The sequence below is a fragment of the Myotis brandtii genome, unplaced genomic scaffold (assembly GCF_000412655.1).
Source record: "Myotis brandtii unplaced genomic scaffold, ASM41265v1 scaffold125, whole genome shotgun sequence".
Taxonomy (NCBI): domain Eukaryota; kingdom Metazoa; phylum Chordata; class Mammalia; order Chiroptera; family Vespertilionidae; genus Myotis; species Myotis brandtii.
In genome coordinates this window covers 3,185,077-3,204,528 of record NW_005354385.1, presented here as the reverse complement: position 1 = coordinate 3,204,528, position 19,452 = coordinate 3,185,077, and the positions used below count along the sequence as shown (strand labels likewise).

Here is a 19,452-nt window from a genome sequence, read left to right as displayed (position 1 = left end):
GTGGTGATCAGGAGGCTGCTGTTGCTTGGATCTGCTGCGTTGATTTAAAGGCACAAAATACAACACAACAAGGCACAACGTACCAGGCACTGAACACAAATATTTTCACGATATTATTAACCCCAAATAAAGGTGACCACCCGAATTAAGAGAATTAGGGGATAAGGAGGAAAGAAGAGAAGAAGATAAAAGAGAAAAAAGAAAAGAAAAGAAAAATAAGAAAGAAAAAAAAGGAGTGCAAAAATGAAGTTGGGAAAAAAAGAGGGGGAAAAAAAGAAAAAGAAAAAAAAGAGTGAAAAGAGAGAATGAAGTAGAAGAGGGGAAGAGACTATTTGTATGAGGTGAAAACTCCGATAGAGCTGTTATCTTTTTTAAAACAAAAATCTTACCTATTTCCCCTGAATAAATGTAGAGACACAGCTGAACACAATTTTCAACAATGATATTACTTTCTTGGTTTTACAATTTTTTATACATAATTCCGTCTACAGGCAAATAAATATACATACCCAAAGCAGTAAAAATAAAATAAAACCACAGGACCTGAAAAACCTACCAAGGGTTTTTGTTTTGGTAAACATTTATGTTACCATTTAAACTTCAGACTCCTGAGATGGTCCTTGGTATAAAGTGACAGCTTCTGGTTTGATTCCCTCTGGTATTTCAACCAATACTCGCCAACCTAAAGACCAGTGTTTGGAGGCTGTATGGCTGGCTATGTGCGTCAATGTCCCAAGGCTTTGCCTCAGGACTATAATCTCCCCTAATCATTATTCATAATCCCTCAGAAAAGCCTCGAGCTAAAACTGTGATTGCTATTGCTATTTAGAACTAAACTTGCATACTCGTTTTTGAAAAACATTTCTTCTTTCATGATTTAATTATTTGTCTAATTCATGCACCTATAGAGATCCAATAAAGTAAGCATGAAAACCTAGAGCAACAGGCAATCTGTTTGGACTGTTGCTTTCTTCACTAATTTATTAAAAAGATATTTTAATAACAAAAATACTTAGGGACTGCATTATATAATACATGCAACTGGATATATAAAGTCCTTAAAGGGGATATGAAAAGCAGTGATAATGGAGAAGAGTTTGGTAAATTCAGAATTTTGTAATACAGTTGTCATAAAACATTGTTTATTCGAGGAGAGACCAAGATGGCGGCATAGGTAAACACCGCAGACTGCTGCCGCAAACAACCGCTTCAAAAATACAACTAAAAGACGGAACGGACATCACCCAGAACCACAGGAAGGCTGGCTGAGGAGAGACTCTTCAACTAGAAGGAAAAATAACAGCACACCGAGGCTCAGAGGAGGCGCAGTGTGGAAAATACTCAGGTGCGGAGGTGCGCGCGCAAAGCGGGCTGGTGGCTGAGAGCGCGGTTGTCGTTTTCGGTCAGGGGGGAGTCTCAGACTCTGAGCTCCAGATACGGGCGAATCGCTGGGGACTCGGACTCAAACGGGAGAAGCGGGAGTGTCTGGCATCAGTTGGAAGGCAGCTTTCCCTCCGAGGTTTGCAGCGGTTCCTGGGGTTCTGAGAAGCAGAGCCTCTGGGAACGGGACTGAGAGGGGCCATAACCGCTCCCTCCGCCCGCCCTGTTGAGCCCGCCCCGCCCAAGCCCTGCGCAGAGCCATTTGCCAGATCGCCTCAGGCAAAGGCTAGATTAGCACCTCCCCAGAGGACAGAAGTTTTCCGCGGCAGACACAGCTGATTCACACAGCCAGTCGGCCTGGTGGTCAAATCCCTCTAGTATTAACTACAACAATCAAGGCTCAACTAGAACAAGACTGCGCACAAAGACCACTAGGGGGTGCACCAAGAAAGCATAAAAAATGCGGAGACAAAAAAACATGACAGAAATGGAGGATATAGAGCTAAAAATCGCAATTTTGAGGGCTTGCAAAAATGTGCTAGAAGCTGTCAATAAACTTGAGGAGAGAGTCACGAAAACTAATGAGACCCTCGATGCTATGATAAAGAACCAACTAGAAATTAAGCATACACGGACTGAAATAAAGAATATTATACAGACACCCAATAGCAGACCAGAGGAGCGCAAGAATCAAGTCAAAGATTTGAAATGCGAAGAAGCAAAAAACACCCAACCGGAAAAGCAAAATGAAAAAAGAATCCGAAAATATGAAGATAGTGTAAGGAGCCTCTGGGACAGCTTCAAGCGTACCAACATCAGAATAATAGGGGTGCCAGAAGATGAGAGACAGCAAGATATTGAAAACCTATTTGAAGAAATAATGGCAGAAAACTTCCCCCACCTGGTGAAAGAAATGGACTTACAGGTCCAAGAAGCGCAGAGAACCCCAAACAAAAGGAATCCAAAGAGGACCACACCAAGACACATCATAATTAAAATGCCAAGAGCAAAAGACAAAGAGAGAATCTTAAAAGCAGCAAGAGAAAGAGACTCAATTACCTACAAGGGAATACCCATACGACTGTCAGCTGATTTCTCAACAGAAACTTTGCAGGCCAGAAGGGAATGGCAAGAAATATTCAAAGTGATGAATAGCAAGAACCTACAACCAAGATTACTTTATCCAGCAAAGCTATCATTCAGAATTGAAGGTCAGATAAAGAGCTTCACAGATAAGGAAAAGCTAAAGGAGTTCATCACCACTAAACCAGTATTATATGAAATGCTGAAAGGTATCCTTTAAGAGGAGGAAGAAGAAAAAGGTAAAGATACAAATTGTGAACAACAAACATGCATCTATCAACAAGTGAATCTAAGAATCAAGTGAATAAATAATCTGATTTACAGAATGAACTGGTGATTATAATGAATCAGGGACATAGAAAGGGAATGGACTGACTATTCTTGGCGGGGAAAGGGGAATGGGAGATGCGGGAAGAGACTGGACAAAAATCGTGCACCTATGGATGAGGACAGTGGGTGGGGAGTGAGGGCGGAGGGTGGGGCGGGAACTGGGAGGAGGGGAGTTATGGGGGGGAAAAAAAGAGGAACAAATGTAACCTGAACAATAAAGATTTAATTTAAAAAAAAATAAACTGTAGTTTTAAAGCCAAAAAAAACAAAAAACATTGTTTATTCAAAAATCCAAAATAATTTTTTTAAATGCAGAAATGAATTGAGGGATGCAATGGTTCCTGAAAATCAGAGAATAAGACAGAGTTAAATCACACCACAATTTCTTTAACTAGACCTTTCACTTTTTTTTTTTTACTTAGGATATCAAAATATTATTTCTTGCCATCTATTCTGCCTAAAGTTCCCACTCTTGTCTTATTTCTAGGATTGAACATTGCAATCCGTTCTCTGTTCTTCCCATAATTCTGATAGTGAAATACAATGTCTTACTGAGGGAGGGCTATATGTCTCAGACTCCCTGGATTAGTGTCAGTTGCCTTACCTCTATAAAAGGGATAATAATAGTTCTTACCACAAAGTATATGTGAGGATTAAATGAGACAAATGATAGAAAATATTTAGTAGATTCTCTGGTTTAGAGTAGGCACTCAATAATTGTTACTTATTGTTGTTAATAATGATAACTTTTTAGAACCTTTTAAATGTCTTCTGAGAAAACTATAAATAAAAACCATTTGCATGACTTCGGACAAACGTGAGTTAAACTCTCTGTTCTTTTGTTTTCTCATTCATAAAATAATATGATCTGACAATACTAACACAAAGATCTCTATTAACTATTAAATCTTACATGATTTTACTTAGCTGTGACTAAGGCTCATACTTATTTTCCTCCTCTGCTTTTCATATACATTGGTAATTCTATTTCTAGTTGAGACTAACTTTGCTTTTGTATCTTTCTTTATATAAGAACCATATCTGATTATGTTCTGTACTCTTTCTGGCAGTAGTAATCATGGGGTATCTTCCTAATTTTCAATGAACTATTATATTCACTATCAAACGCCATAGAAGACCCTAAGAAAGTATTGCTTTCTTGCCCGTCTGATGTGGCTCAATGGCTGAGCATTGACCTATGAACCAGGAGGTCATGGTTCGATTCCCGGGCAGGGAACATGCCTAGGTTATGGGCTCAATCCCCAGTGTGGGCATGTGGGAGGCAGCTGATCTATGATTCTCTCTCAACATTGATGAGTCTATTTCTCTATCCCTCTCCTTCCCTCTCTCTCTAAAAAAAGAAAAGAAAAAAAAGGTACTCGTTTTTTTTTAACTGATATCTTAAAAAGTAATCAGATATTAATCACATAAAACATGTAAATATGCTGCTATAAAAAAAGAAGGAACTTTTAACATCTGCAACAACATGGATGGAACTGGAGAACATTATGCTAAGCGAAATAAGCCAGTCAGAGAAAGATAAATATCACATGATCTCACTCAATATGTGGGATATAATGGTCAACATAATTTGATGAACAAGAATAGATTGATCTAGAGACAAATGGTAGGGAAGGAGGTGGGGTTAGAGAGCAACCAAAGGACTTGTATGCATGCATATTAGCATAACCAATGGACACAGACACTGGGGCTTGCCTGGGGTGGGAAGGGCTGGGGCAGGGTCAATTGGGGAAAAAGAAGACATATGTAAAACTTTAGACAATAAAAGAAAAAAAACATATAAAATTTTGTATTCCATCTAAGCCAAGGATTCAAAAAAAAATCTGCTACGTTTCTGGAGAGGCATATGTCAAGTTTTATTCAAAAGTCTTGAAAAATTCCCCATTAATGTAGGAAAACAAGTAGCAATTTAGGACAGTACCTTCTGAGGACAGAAAAATAATATCTATATTGTGGTGTAAAAAGAGTTATAATAAGGCTTATCTTCAGTAAAAATGGAAACTGAGGCTTTTTATTGATTGATTTAACTTTAGCAACAAAAAAAGTATGGGTCATAGATACATGTATATTTAAAGCATGAAAAATGAGTAACACATATTTTTTTTTTGGTCACAAGTAGTCAGTATATTAAATTCTTATGGAGGCTATTTTAAAATTATAAATTACAAAACACTAATCTTAGCTAATGTTGATGTTTGGTATAACATTAAGTATGTTGTAGTGGAAGTCAATGATTTCAGCAAGAAAAACTATGGCAGATGTAAAATACAGGTTAGGTAAAACTACCTTTAGAGTTACTCTCATACTGAAATATTAATAGGTGAAATAACTTAATGTCTGCATTTGCTTCAACATACTACAAGAGTTTTAAAAGAAAAAGATTAGCCATGAGTTGTTAATCATTGAGGCCAGATTGAAATACATGGGGGTTTATTATACTACTAGAGGCCCGGTGCATGGATTTGTGCACTGGTGAGGTCCCATGACCTGGTCTGTGCCCTCCCGCAATCTGGGACCCTTCGGGAGATGTTGGAGAACCGGTTCCATCCCGATCTCCGCAGGCCAGGCCGAAGGACCCCTCTAGTATGCATATAAGATCTTTGGTTAATCTCTTCCCACCCTCTCTCCTTCCCCCTCCCCTCTGAGATTCATCTGCTACGTTTCTGGAGAGGCATATGTCAAGTTTTATTCAAAAGTCTTGAAAAATTCCCCATTAATGTAGGAAAACAAGTAGCAATTTAGGACAGTACCTTCTGAGGACAGAAAAATAATATCTATATTGTGGTGTAAAAAGAGTTATAATAAGGCTTATCTTCAGTAAAAATGGAAACTGAGGCTTTTTATTGATTGATTTAACTTTAGCAACAAAAAAAGTATGGGTCATAGATACATGTATATTTAAAGCATGAAAAATGAGTAACACATATTTTTTTTTTGGTCACAAGTAGTCAGTATATTAAATTCTTATGGAGGCTATTTTAAAATTATAAATTACAAAACACTAATCTTAGCTAATGTTGATGTTTGGTATAACATTAAGTATGTTGTAGTGGAAGTCAATGATTTCAGCAAGAAAAACTATGGCAGATGTAAAATACAGGTTAGGTAAAACTACCTTTAGAGTTACTCTCATACTGAAATATTAATAGGTGAAATAACTTAATGTCTGCATTTGCTTCAACATACTACAAGAGTTTTAAAAGAAAAAGATTAGCCATGAGTTGTTAATCATTGAGGCCAGATTGAAATACATGGGGGTTTATTATACTACTAGAGGCCCGGTGCATGGATTTGTGCACTGGTGAGGTCCCATGACCTGGTCTGTGCCCTCCCGCAATCTGGGACCCTTCGGGAGATGTTGGAGAACCGGTTCCATCCCGATCTCCGCAGGCCAGGCCGAAGGACCCCTCTAGTATGCATATAAGATCTTTGGTTAATCTCTTCCCACCCTCTCTCCTTCCCCCTCCCCTCTGAGATTCATCAGTGTGTTCCATGTTTCCATGCCTGTGCGTTGAGCATCTGTCCCCTGGTGGTCATTATGTATTATAGCTACTGGCTGGTCAGCCAATTGGCTGGTCACTTAGGCTTTTATATCTATAGAATAGATTCTCCCAAATCTTCTATGTTTGAAACTATCCATAATAAAGTTTTTTAGAAAAAGCCAATGAACATACAGACACCAAATTCAGAATCCATGAAGATGACAGAATGATTGAACCTCATAAGATGCCAACCTTACATGGCAAAATTAAAATACATAAAATAAAACAAAACATAAAAAGAGGAAAATGAGGGAAAACATAATTGTACCATGTGATTTACAGTGTTAATATTCTTAATATGATTCTTGATTCTTTGCAATCAAAAAAATCCATTAAAAAGCCTAAGAAAAATTTGAAATGGGGCATAAATGAGATGGTCATAAAAGAAAAATGATGGGCAAATGAAAGTATAAAAACACATTTATCTCACTAGCAATCAAGTAAATGAAAATTAAAATACCATATACTTTTCTCATATCAGATTTATGTAAAACAAAAACAGTTACTATCAAATGACAAAACTACAGTGAAAGTGGCACTCCTCCATACTGCTGGTAAAAATGCAATTTGTAGACTTTCAGTATATTTACTCTTTGATCCACCAATTCCCTTTTTAAGAATATACCATAAGCTAGTATTTTCCAAAGTGTTAAGTGGGATGTTATCAGGTGTGTATTATGTGTATGTGTGCAAGTCTAAATTTAATTTGAAATGTAAATGTATACAATGGCACTTAAATATATTCCCCTTTAACATTTCCTTTTGCTTTTTATAACATAGACTTTATTTTTTAGAGAAGTTTTGGACTCAGCAAAATTGAGTGGAAACTAGAAAGATTTCCCATATGCCCCCTTCCCACACATGCACAACTTCTCCAACTCTCAACAGCCCATAGCCAGGTTTTATTTTAAGAAAGGATTCTATAATCAAATAAGTTTGATTTCTAAGACCTTAGTATACTACTAAATATTGGAATTCTTCAAGATGGTGGGTAATAGTCAGTGTTTTCTTATATTATAGGTCCTGGAACCCTTTCATCAGAGAGCATGCTTAGGAACTAAGGTTCTACAATACTTACTTTTGGAAATTGTCCTAAATATCATTAGACATGAATACAAAGATGTATGCACAAGTACATTCATCGAAGTCATGTTAACCACAGGGAGATATTGGAAACATCTCAAATACTCAATAATTGGAAAATGGTTATACAATTTATGTTATACCTTTAAATTAGATTATTATATGACCTTTGACAATGCTAATGTGGATGATATTTACTGGCATGAAAAATGCCACAACTTGCTAAGTGAAAGAAGCACTGTAGCCAAAGAGTGTTTCATTTATATCCTATTGTTGCCAGTCATAATCTTAATAATTATATAGATATGTATTATATATGCATCAAATTCAGCAAGAATTACAACAAAATAAAAAAAATGGTTATTTCAAGGTGGTAGGATTACTATACATTTCTGTACTATTTTATATGTATATATATATATATATATATATATTTTACAATGAACATGTATTAATTTTAGAATAGAAAATGTTTTTATAGAGGCAATGTGATTATGTGCCTTAACTCTTTGGCATTTTAATCTCTGGATGTCAGAAGATGCTTTTAATATTTAAAAAAAATTAAATTCACAGACAAGAAAACTATAATTATATAAATAATTCATGGAGAGAAAAACACACAATTCCTACCTTCTGGAGAGAAACTTAAAAACATAACAAGTGCTGTGAGACCCAGCAGCGTAATGGAGGCAGCAAATCTCTAGGTGCTCTATGCCTTTATGAATCCCTACATGGGAGTACCTCTTCTCTCTGAAACAGAAGTGACACAGACACATGCATTAATTTAAAGGAGAGGTGGAATGCAGTCTATCTTCAAGCACACATTGGAGCTGTACAGGCTGCCTGCTTTTAAATGGGGTCTCACAGGTAAACATTGTTATGTAACCTTGGAAAAAATATGTATCTTCTCTGTACTTCAGTTTCCTCATCTACAAATGGGGATGATAATAATAGTATCCAATTTTTGCTACAAAGATTAATATTCATAAAATATTTAGAACACTGCCATATACAATAGTATATGATATATATGTGGTTTAAAAAATAAATACCTGGGTAGGGTTGGTGACATTAATAGAGACCCTTCACAGGGTATATTACTGTAAGTGATATTTCATGTCATTACTTGAGTTCACATCTCAAGTAATTCTCAACTCAATGCTGTGAGGTGGATATTATTATCACTTGGCCCTCACTTCGCAAATCAGAAACTTCTGTCGGTTCCCCAAACTGTTACAAACTCACAAAAAACTGATCAATTTAACAGGAGAACACTTTTGCTGTTCCAAGTGATATCCAATGGATTGAATAAAATACTATTTACGGATACCTGGTCTATTTAACTACCAAATCACTTAAAAATGACCTATCAGTATAAAATTAAAGCAAAGAGAATTGAAAACTCATTCTGGACCCTCCATCAAGTCATAGTAGAGTGCTCATCTACTGTGTTACCAATTTCTTCTTTCTATTATCTGGAGGAGGCACAGCATTACCAATGGAGTATTCTTGCCAAGAATATTTAATCTAAATCTAATAATTTAAAAATTCAGAAAAATCTAAATCAAGGAACATCTTATAAACAATTGACCCAGACTTAAAAAAAAAAGTCAATGTCATGACACAAAAAGGCTGCGAAGTTTTTTTAGATGAAAGAAAATTAAATGGATAGGACAACTGAATACAATATATGATCCTTAATTGGCTTTTGGATCAGGGAAAAAAGAGAGCTATAATTAACGGACACTCAGAAAATTTAAAATACAACCTTTAAAAATCTCTCTCAGTTAATATATTTAGAATGAACCTAGGTGGCGTATTCTTACAAAATTGATTCATGCATTTATAGTCATCATAATTTATTAAATACCTATTCAGTGTGGTAAGCCTACACATAACAAAAATTCTTGCAAGGAACAGACCCTAAAATATAGACTTGGGTTGGACAAAGGGGTTAAGTGAAGGGTAATGAGGACCCTCTATCTCAGTCTGGCAAGTTAGCAAAATAGCTAAACTATCATCTGTTATATTTGGGACTCAGGCCATCTTCCTACTAAAGTATTTTCCCTTCTACTGTAAGGCAAACAGTCAGAAGGCTGAAGTAGGCTGCTGCTTCATGCAGCCTTCGTTCTACAAGACAGAGAGGCACATCAGGAAGCAGAGGAGGGAGAAAAGACAGCTTTGCCAAAAGAGCTTCTTTCTGTCTGTGGCTGAGAATCAGATGATTTGGAGCCTGGCAAGATTAAAGAAGCCAGATTATAAATGTTTTACAATGATCTTTTATTTATTTTTTGAATAAATTATTTGCATAATACAGAATTTGAAAGATATAAAAAAGCAGTGAAAAATTTCTTTTCCAGTCTTGTTCCCCAGACATCTGCTTTCCCTCCCCGAAGGCAACCTGATCCAGATTCGTGTCTTCTTCCAGAAATGTTTAATGCATTGCCTTATCTAAACAAGTTTTTACAGACATGGAGCAAGTTATACACATTGTTTTTACTTTGCTCTCTTCACATGATGTTTTGTCAATTGATCATTTCAGGATATATAGAGCTGCCTTATATATTCTTATTATAAAGTTTATGGCATAAAATCTATAAATAGGCAAGAATGTAAGAGGATAAAATAGATGTTTTCCTATGCAGAGGAAATAGATTCTGCCCCCCAGCCAGGAAAGAGCATCTAGGTGTCTGAGTATAGAGCGCACAGGTAATGTCTTAGGAAGGTAGCTGGGAGGGTTGTCTGAAGACATCTTTGCATTTTACAACACCAGTGTATTGTGTGTATTGTGGCAGAGCACCTGAAAAGTTCCTGAAGCCTATGAGTGGATTGCAAAAGTTTGAAGACTGATCCGGCAGACAAAAAGGAGATTGAGGTTTAAGAAAACGCAGCGAAGAGTGCAAGGTCCTTACAACTGGAGACCATGGCAGTATGTTCAGTATGAGGCTCAGCAAGAAGAACCACATCTCAGTAGGTGCTGGCATATGGTGCCAATATGCAAGGGCCAACCAGTAACTCAGCAGAGACCAGCAAGCAGAGGGAAGAGTGTGGAATCCCATACTTACCCACTGACGCCAGAATGATATGAGTCTCCCAGAAACTTGAAGAAGAGTGGAAGGAAAGGAGAAAGTAAGGGGTAGGGAAGAAAATTAATTTAAAGCCTAAATTGACTCAATTTTATTTCAGAAATGACCAAGCAACTACCAATTGGTAAGATTAAGTTTTACTTTATCTGTGGAAATGGTGGTGACAGGGTGTGTATTGCAGGGGCTGGGATGGAGGCGTTGGGGATGTGGAAGAGGGGAAGTGAGAGGAGACAGACAATGATGACCAGGAAAAGGTGTTTGTGAGGTAAGTAAATTATAGCTACAGGCAAACAATGTTTTATATATTTGAGAGAAACAACTATAAAACTTAAATTTATATTGCCAGCTCATAGGGCTGTTAGTATACAATGAAATGGTTGTGTAAAAAGGTGCAAACAATAGTGATGTAATTTTCTGATTACTATTGCTGATAGTGTTCTTTCTTTGACTTTTCACCAAGTTCTGGGGATCTTTAATGCAGTCTCATGTGTCCTGATTTTCTTATGCACACTCACTCCAAAGAGTATTAGCGGTGAAGTGAATTCTGGGTTCAAATTCTACCTTTGTCACCCACTAGCTGTATGAGTTTGGGGAAGTACCTTGACTTCTCTGAGTCTCTTTATGATCTTTATTCATAAAACACAGTGCGATAATAAAAAAATCATCTCAAACATGCGTTAAGTAAGATAATGAAACTTACATAGTACATTGGCCCAACGTTCGTGGATCTACTTACTTTCCTTAATGTTTCAACTAAGTTGTCCAGTGTTTGATTTGGAAAATTTGATCATCTTATTATATGTCATAATTATAATAGCTTGAGCTATGTAATATATGGCTCTCAGTTATTGTTTTCAGGCCAACCCAGGAATACATATCACCACATGCTGTGAAGGAAGCAGGTCTGTATGGTAATAAAACCACTTAAATGCAAAATATATAATATGTGAACAGCAATCTCCTCAAATCTTACTCTGAGACAGAGTATAGAACTGAATATGGTAATTTCCCATTTTCTCCAGAGAAAAACTTATTTTTAAGAAAAATCTTTATCTCAAATCTAACAAATGCTTAAAAAATGAAACTATAAATTCAATAAAAATAAAATAAAAAAGAAGAAACTATATATATATAGTAGACAATAAAATCAACACCTTTGACTCTGGTTAAAGGTGGCAGATTGAACATACACATTTAACTTCATTCCCTTTCAAAACCACACTAAAATACAACAGAATATTAAATATTTTATTAAAAAGAATAAGCCAAGAAAGAAAAGCAGAATAGAGATGAATGACAGTAACCAAAATTTGGGAGCTAGAGGGCAGAAAACTATAGCTAACTGACTATAGTTGAATGCCAAGCAAGTTGAATCCTAAAGCAGCAGTAGGCAAAGCCAAGAAGCAATTTAATTTGTACTAGTTTCCAAAAAAACTTAGGAATTAGGGGGACCCAGATTTATGAAAGTTAGTTAAAGGTGGGAATCAGAGCAAACCTCTTTGGAGTTCTATTTAAGAATTTGTCTTTTACATTCCCTTTCTACTCTTCACAAGTGGACAAGAACTTCTCCCTCTTTCATCCTAGCAAAGTTCCTGAACTGGGAAATTTGGAGGAATTCTGAAGGACAGAGTGCTCAACTGAAAACAGAACTGAGTGACATTTTACATGCTGAATATTGAGACTCCCACTTCTCTTCTATTTGGTTTGCAGAATGCTACTAGCCCATTTTATAACTTCTAGGCAGGAGAGTAAAAACTTCTTTGGTGAATCTAATTGAACTGAAAAGGAAGATATTCACTAAAATAATATTGGGGTTCTGAATAAATAGCATAGTTGGATTTAGGGAATTCACAGTTATTAAGCCCCAATTATGTGTTATCTACGCATTTACCTTTCTTACTACCTTAAATGTGAGCTGACAGTCAAAGACCACCAGACATCCGAGGAAAGCCCCTCACATGAAAGATGAAGCCTTAAAGCAAACAAACAGGAAATAGAACTATTTGGGGAAATACTAGTAAAGTTTCCAGAAAAAGTATCCTCAAAGATATGAGAGGACTACATCCATGAAACAAAAACAAGTTGATTTAAAAAAAAAAAAAAAGGAACAAAGAAACTGTTTCTGAGAAACAAAATTATATTAGAAATGGAAACCTAAAGGTTGGATGATATCCCAGAAAGAAGAGACTAAGAAAAGTCTCTTTTTTAAAGGAACATAGGAGAAAAAGGATAAGAAAATTAGACCAATCTAGAGGTTCAGCATCCAGATAACAGAAAGAAAAGAGAACATGGAGAGAAAGAAATAATCAAAGAAGCAATTCATGAAAATTTGCCTGAATTAAACAACATTAATTTGCAGATTAAAAGGGCTCACTGAGTGTCTAGTCAAATAGAACCCCAACAAGGCACATCATAATAAAGTTTTAAAACTCTTGAAAAAAATAGAAAATAGTGGGAAAAAATGTAGAACAAAAATTAGATTGTTTTTCAACTTTTAAACACCAAAAGACAAAGGAGAGTGAACATAAAAATTTTGAGAGAAAATAAATTCCAAACCACAAAGTCTGTTCTCAGCCACAAAATCAATCAAATGTCTAAAGCATAAAGGCATTTTACAGAGCGAAGATCAAAGCTATTGTTAGAAGTGCTCCATCAAAATGAGAGAGTAAATGAAGAAGGAAAGACATTAAAAACAGAAGATCCAATTCAAAGCAGGGACAAAAAGAAACCCCAAGGTGATAGTATAAAGAAATCTGTTTCATGTGGGACAGAGGTTACAGCTGAGTCAGAAACAAGTACACAGGAAGCCAAGCAAATGAAAAATATGACAATTATTATTGTTAGGGAAAGCAGAGAATTAGATACATGGTATGGTTATTAAGTCATCAGACTGAAAAGATGGCGTATTTGTGGTGATGGTGTAGGGCGCATAAAGATCTAAATCTACATCTCCCATAGTGGCACAGTAATGGATTATCTGAAGCTGAAAAAATCAAGAAGTAGAAATACAATCATGTTATTTAGAGATATTATTTTTCATAAATACCAGAGGAAACAGAAAAAAAAAGTAAAAAGAAAAAAAGTGATTGCTTCTGAAAATTTGAAAAATAGTAAAAGGAAGTACACAGCAAGGACCTGTTTCTGTTTTTTTTTTAAAATAAGTTTTGTAGGACTAATTGATTTTTTAAACTATGTGCATGTGTAACTCTGATAAATATAAAACAAAACAAAAACAGCATAAAAGTTAACATTAACCATGATCTGTGGAAACATAGTAGGCGTTTATAAATTCTTAAATGTGGTTGCATGAATTGAATTATACAACCTTATAGGGTAAATTTCTAGGAAACAGCTGTTGCACCCAGTATCTGCTATGACAGACAGCACATGGCAGGTCCCTAAATATTGCTGCTAATTGGTGACAATGAAAATAAAAAACAGGCACTGCAGTGGGTCCTGGACTCCCTGGGTTTAAATCTTAGCTCTGCCTCTTTCCAATTAGATCATCTTTTCATTTGCTTGGTTTCCTGTGTACTTGTTTCTGATTCAGCTGGAACCTCTGTCCCACATGAAACAGATATTAAACCACATGGATAAGATATTAAACCATTTTTTTAAGTTTCATTCTTTGCAAAAATCCTTAATTCATAGGAATGCTGTATTAATGGATATAGGAACAATGCTTAGCACAGTGCCTGATATAAGGAATGGCTAATAAATGTTAGCTATTTAAATTGCTAACATTGGGACATTGGGACATTTTATTTTACACAGACCTTGGGACATTTTATTTCCCACAAATTTCTTGTTCACCCTCCCCACAGATTCAGACTCAATTATCACCCTAAAATCAATCATGCCTGGTTTACTTCAAAAAATAGAATAGAAATAAGTGTCATACCTAGAACCATTTCTCTTTTCTTATCCATTGCTGCTTCCCTTTTCCTTTAGGGCAGCCTGGAGCAGGATTTGTAACCAGAAGACCTACTTTGGGTAGGTCATTTAGCCCCTCTGAATATCCATGTTCTCATCTGAAAGGTGGAGATGATAATATCTGCTAGAGTGGACATTTGAAGTTTGCCACCCACCATGCTTTACTGCTACTTTTGGTAACTGCATGCTGACTTTCCTTTGGACAACTCACCTACTTCCCAGCTCTAGAAGTGAGTCTAATTGCCAAGGCAGTCAAAGTGTCTAGCTATTCCTCTGTCCACAGTGATGTGTCCAAAGATGGCATTAACCAAATCAGTGACAGTGATACTCAAAAACGTCAGGATCACCAAAGAGTGAAAGAGACTATGGAGCCGATCCAGAGGGAAAGAGTTGGGAGCCTGGAATTGGCCAATTTAAAAACCATCCCATCCTATGAACCCAAATGTCCCTTTTTAGCCCAAGCCTCTGGAGTGTGTGTGTGTGTGTGTGTGTGTGTGTGTGTGTGTGTGTAGTAGGAGAAGAGAAAAAGAGAGGGGAGTCAGGAAGAATGCTCTTCATTGTAACAAAGTAAGTCTTAACTCCTATCTACATTATAAGTTATACTAGAGGCCATGCACCGGTGGGGTCCCTCGGGCTGGCCTGCGGGAATTGGGCTGAAACCGGTTCTCTGATATCCCCCGAGGGGTCGAGGATTGTGAGAGGGCACAGGCCAGGGCGAGGGACCCGACTGGTGCACGATTGGGGCTGGGGAGAGACTGTGGGATGGCTCCAGGGTGTGTCCAGCCCGTCTCTCCCAGTCCTGATTGGCCGGACCCCAGCAGCAAGCTAACCTACTGGTGGGAGTGTCTGCCCTCTGGTGGTCAGTGCGTATCATAGTGACTGGTCAAATGGTCGGACACTTAGCATATTAGGCTTTTATTATATAGGACTAGAGGCCCGGTGCATGAAATTCGTGCATGGGGGAGGTCCCCTCAGCCCAGCCTGCACCCTCTCACAATCTGGGACTCCTCTGCCTGCCTGCCTGATCACCTCTAACCACTCTGCCTGCCTGCCTGATCACCCCTAACCACTCACCTGCCTGACTGGTCTCCCCTAACCACTCACCTGCCTGCCCGATCACCCCTAACCACTCTTCCTGCCTGCCTGATTGCCGCTAACTGCTCACCTGTCTGCCTGATTGCCTCTAACCACTTGCCTGCCTGCCTGCCTGATCGCCCCTAACCTCCTCTGCCTTGGCCCCCGCTGCTGCAGCTTCAGCCGGAATGACATCTGGAAGGTCATTTGGCTGTCCGGTCTAATTAGCATATTACGCTTTTATTATTATAGATATCTACTATTTCCAGGGTGGACCAACTGAGATAACAAATATAAAAATATTTGGTAAACATAATGCAGTATGCACATGCTGTTATTACCATATTTAATAACATAAGTCAAAGTTCTTCAGAAAGCAAACTATGCCTTGAAACAGTAATTACTTATTTTCACAAAATATCAAGGTACCCTCCTGAAAGTCTGGACATGATAGATATTACTTGTGAATATCTATCCTATATAATAAAAGCCTAATATGCCAAGTGTCTGGTCTTCCAGTCATCCATTCAACCAATCAAAGCGTAATATGCTAATGATATCCTAAGACTGCTCAACCACTTGCTATGACATGCACTGACCACCAGGGGGCAGATGCTCCGACCAGTAGGTTAGCTTGCTGCTGGGGTCCGGCTGATCAGGACTGAGCAAGACAGGCCTGACATTCCCTAAAGCCCTCCTCTGGTCCCTCCCCAGCTGGCCAACTACCCACATTCCTCCCCAGCCCCGACCGTGCACTGGTGGGGTCCCTTGGCCTGGCCTGCACCCTTTCGCAACCCAGAACCCCTCGGGGGATATCGGAGATTGGTTTCAGCCCGATCCCACAGGCCAGGCCGAGGGACCCCACTGGTGCACGAATTCATGCACTGGGCCTCTAATTTTGTATAAAAATATAAGAAGGTACAATGGTTATTTGTTTCAGGTCATGCATGTGACAGTAGCTCAGATGGCTTCCTTATCCATCAAACTTACAAGTTTAGGCTAGTACCCCTGAATCTCTATTTTACCCTTTGAAATCTGTGCTTCATAAACCTGCTTGAATCCTTTTGAAAATATGTACTCTGTACTAATTACTTACAAGTGAATTTTATCAGACTTAATTAGTAAAATCTGGAGTAGTTCAATTGTTTTATTATTTATAAATAAAACACCAATTAAAGAGAAATAGAAAAATGGTACCTAGTCCCTATAAAAGCTGGTTTTATAAACTTGTAAAATAAAATACATTGAAGTCAGAATAAAAATTGAAAGTATATGAATATTCCTTCCAAATGAACTCAAAGGTTTTAAAAAGGCATTTCTTTTTTTTTATTCCTCACCTGAGGATATGTTTTTTACTGATTTTTAGAGAGAGAGGAAGGGGACAGGAGAGAGAGAGGGAGACAGGAAGAGGTGGGGGAGAGGGAGAGAGAGACCTATGGGTGGCCTCCATTACATGCCCTGACTGAGAATGGAACCACAACCTTTCTTGTACAGCAGGCATGTCAAACTCAAAGGCTAACAGGGGCCAAATAAACAAGGCTTAAGTTTATGTGGGCCGCAAAAAACAAAAGCTTCAATTTTCATAGAAACATAGGTTTATTTTGATAGACACATGCTGAATACTAATGAGTATTTGAGGGCTGAAATAAATGAGTAATCATTAACATAAAATAACAGAACATTTTTAAAAAATTAATATTTTTTCTTGAACATTCACTTACCAGACACTGAGTAACTGCACAAATTAATAAACGCAACGCAAACAAACATATTTTTCTTGTTTTCTGAAAGAGAAATATTTCCTACTGCACACACCAAACAAGTCAGTACAAGACTAATGGTGTGGCAATCGGCTGCTAAAATACTCGCTGCTAGTATTAGTGGACAGAAATGGTGCGCCTGCACGTAGGCACAAGGGAAATGAATGCAACACGATTATAGTAATCAGTCATTAGCAAATGCTGTAGTTCGTTATTAATAATTATGTATAACAGGATATTGTAAAAATTAGGTTACGAAATTTTTATTAAAACGTTTCTCACATACTGTTATATTGGCTGGGCTGCAAAAATATTCATTGTGGGCCGCATGCAGCCCATGGGCCGCGAGTTTGACATGCTAGGTGTACAGGACGATGTGCCAACCAACTGAGCCACCCACCCAGGGCAAGGCATTTGTTTTCTTAAATAGATCTATCTCTTCATGTCAATAGCATTAATTTAACTGGCAATCCTTTTTCTTTCTAGCTAAAGCAAAAGTAAACTTTAGCTCGTCTCCTGTTTCATTTCTCAGAAACTGAGTAAGTACAGTTGAAATGCTGCTTTATAGTATTTGCTCCATCTGACATGTCCTTGGTCTTAGCTCTAGATTAGGCTCCTTTAGGTAAAAGATCAGATAATCAGGTAATGAGGGTGATTTTTGGTCTTACCTGATAACAACAATGGATATAATAATGAAAGAATCATGAGCATGAATGCACACATTTTTTCAGGCTGAAAAATATCCAATAAAAATGAAAAAAAAAATCAAGTGAGCTCTAATTACATCTTTTAAAGAAAGAATGAGGAAATAATAATTATATTTTCTAATTAAAAACAAGTTATCATATAGAGGTCACTAGTAAAAGTTTAATACCAATTCAGGATAGTATTAGACTGATTATTTGTCAGGAAACAACATAAAATGCTTAAATTTCAGTCCAATGAAACCAACTCTTTTTAATAAACCAGGGTTACAAACTGCGACTATGAGGAGTCGGGTATTTTAATGAATGTACTGTACTTAAGGTTTGCCCTTCAAAATGGTTATCCTGGGAGGCCATAAAGCAAGCCCAGAAATGCTAAAATAGTTCACTATATATTTGGAATTTCTCTTTTGTAATTGCTGTTACCATGAGCTTTTGCACCTCACAAGATCCCTTGTTGTTTTTGACCTCAAAAGGTCTGCATAACTTTTGACCCACTAAACTTCGCTTGAGATGACATTTAGTAGGTTTCTGAATTCGGATAAAACAAGTGTGTGTATTTAAAACAGTGTGTCAGGAACAAAAGGCCAATTCTATAAATATGTTGTGTGAAGGCAGTACCCATAGAATAAGCCTACAGTTTCCAAAGTGAGAAAGAGTAAAATAATTTAGATTTAAAATGTTACGTTTATCAATTTCTCTACAATTGCATCTTAAATTAGGACAAAAACCAGCAGTCTGGATATGCAGATGTAGTATATTACATTATAGACTGTGAGATTGAATTTTTTAAAAAGAGCAGCTCCTAGAAATTAATTCAATTTAACAAGCATTTATTGAGTGTATTCTATGTATGTTTAGTAGTGCTAGGAAATAGAAAAAAAATAATACACAGGACAGGTCTTCAAGGCACTTATACACTAGTAGAAGAGGATGATGTACAATAACCACAACAACATTCTAATTCAATTCTAGAATTGAATATTCTAAATGAAACTGAAATCATAGTTGTACGTTAATTTATATTCAAACACTATAGTCTATATTTTCTCATATTTATCGTATTACCACTAGCATTTTGTAGCTTTAAAAATACATATTACCAAAGTACTTATATGCATATATACATAATCCATGGACACAGACAATAGTGTGGTGAAGGCCTGGAGGTGGGGGGAGGGTGGCGGTACAGGGTGGAGGAGGTTAATGGGGAACAAAAGGAGGACATCTGTAATACTTTCAACAATAAAGATAAATTAAAAAGTAAAATAAAATTACATATTACATTAAATCATACACATTTGTTTATATATCTGCCTCCTTAGATGGCCTATGACAGGGATGGGCAACCCCTGGCACGCGTGCCAAACATGGCACGCCAGTAACTTTTGCTGGCACGCGAAACCCTCTCTTATAATCTTCCATTTACAATTTTTTTCTTAATATCGACTTTTTT

The 19,452-nt window shown here is 37.1% G+C and overlaps 1 protein-coding gene across 1 annotated transcript in view; it reads right to left on the bottom strand.

The window, feature by feature from the left end:
* The window catches only part of MBD5 (methyl-CpG binding domain protein 5), a 192,727-nt gene that overhangs the window by 156,906 nt on the left and 16,369 nt on the right, over positions 1-19,452 (bottom strand). Inside the window, exons 2-4 of the mRNA XM_014534024.1 lie at positions 17,961-18,024; positions 14,427-14,556; positions 8,070-8,189 (exon numbers count right to left, since the gene is read on the bottom strand). The gene's annotated coding sequence lies outside the window, so the exon portion shown is untranslated. The remainder of the gene's footprint in view (positions 1-8,069; positions 8,190-14,426; positions 14,557-17,960; positions 18,025-19,452) is intronic.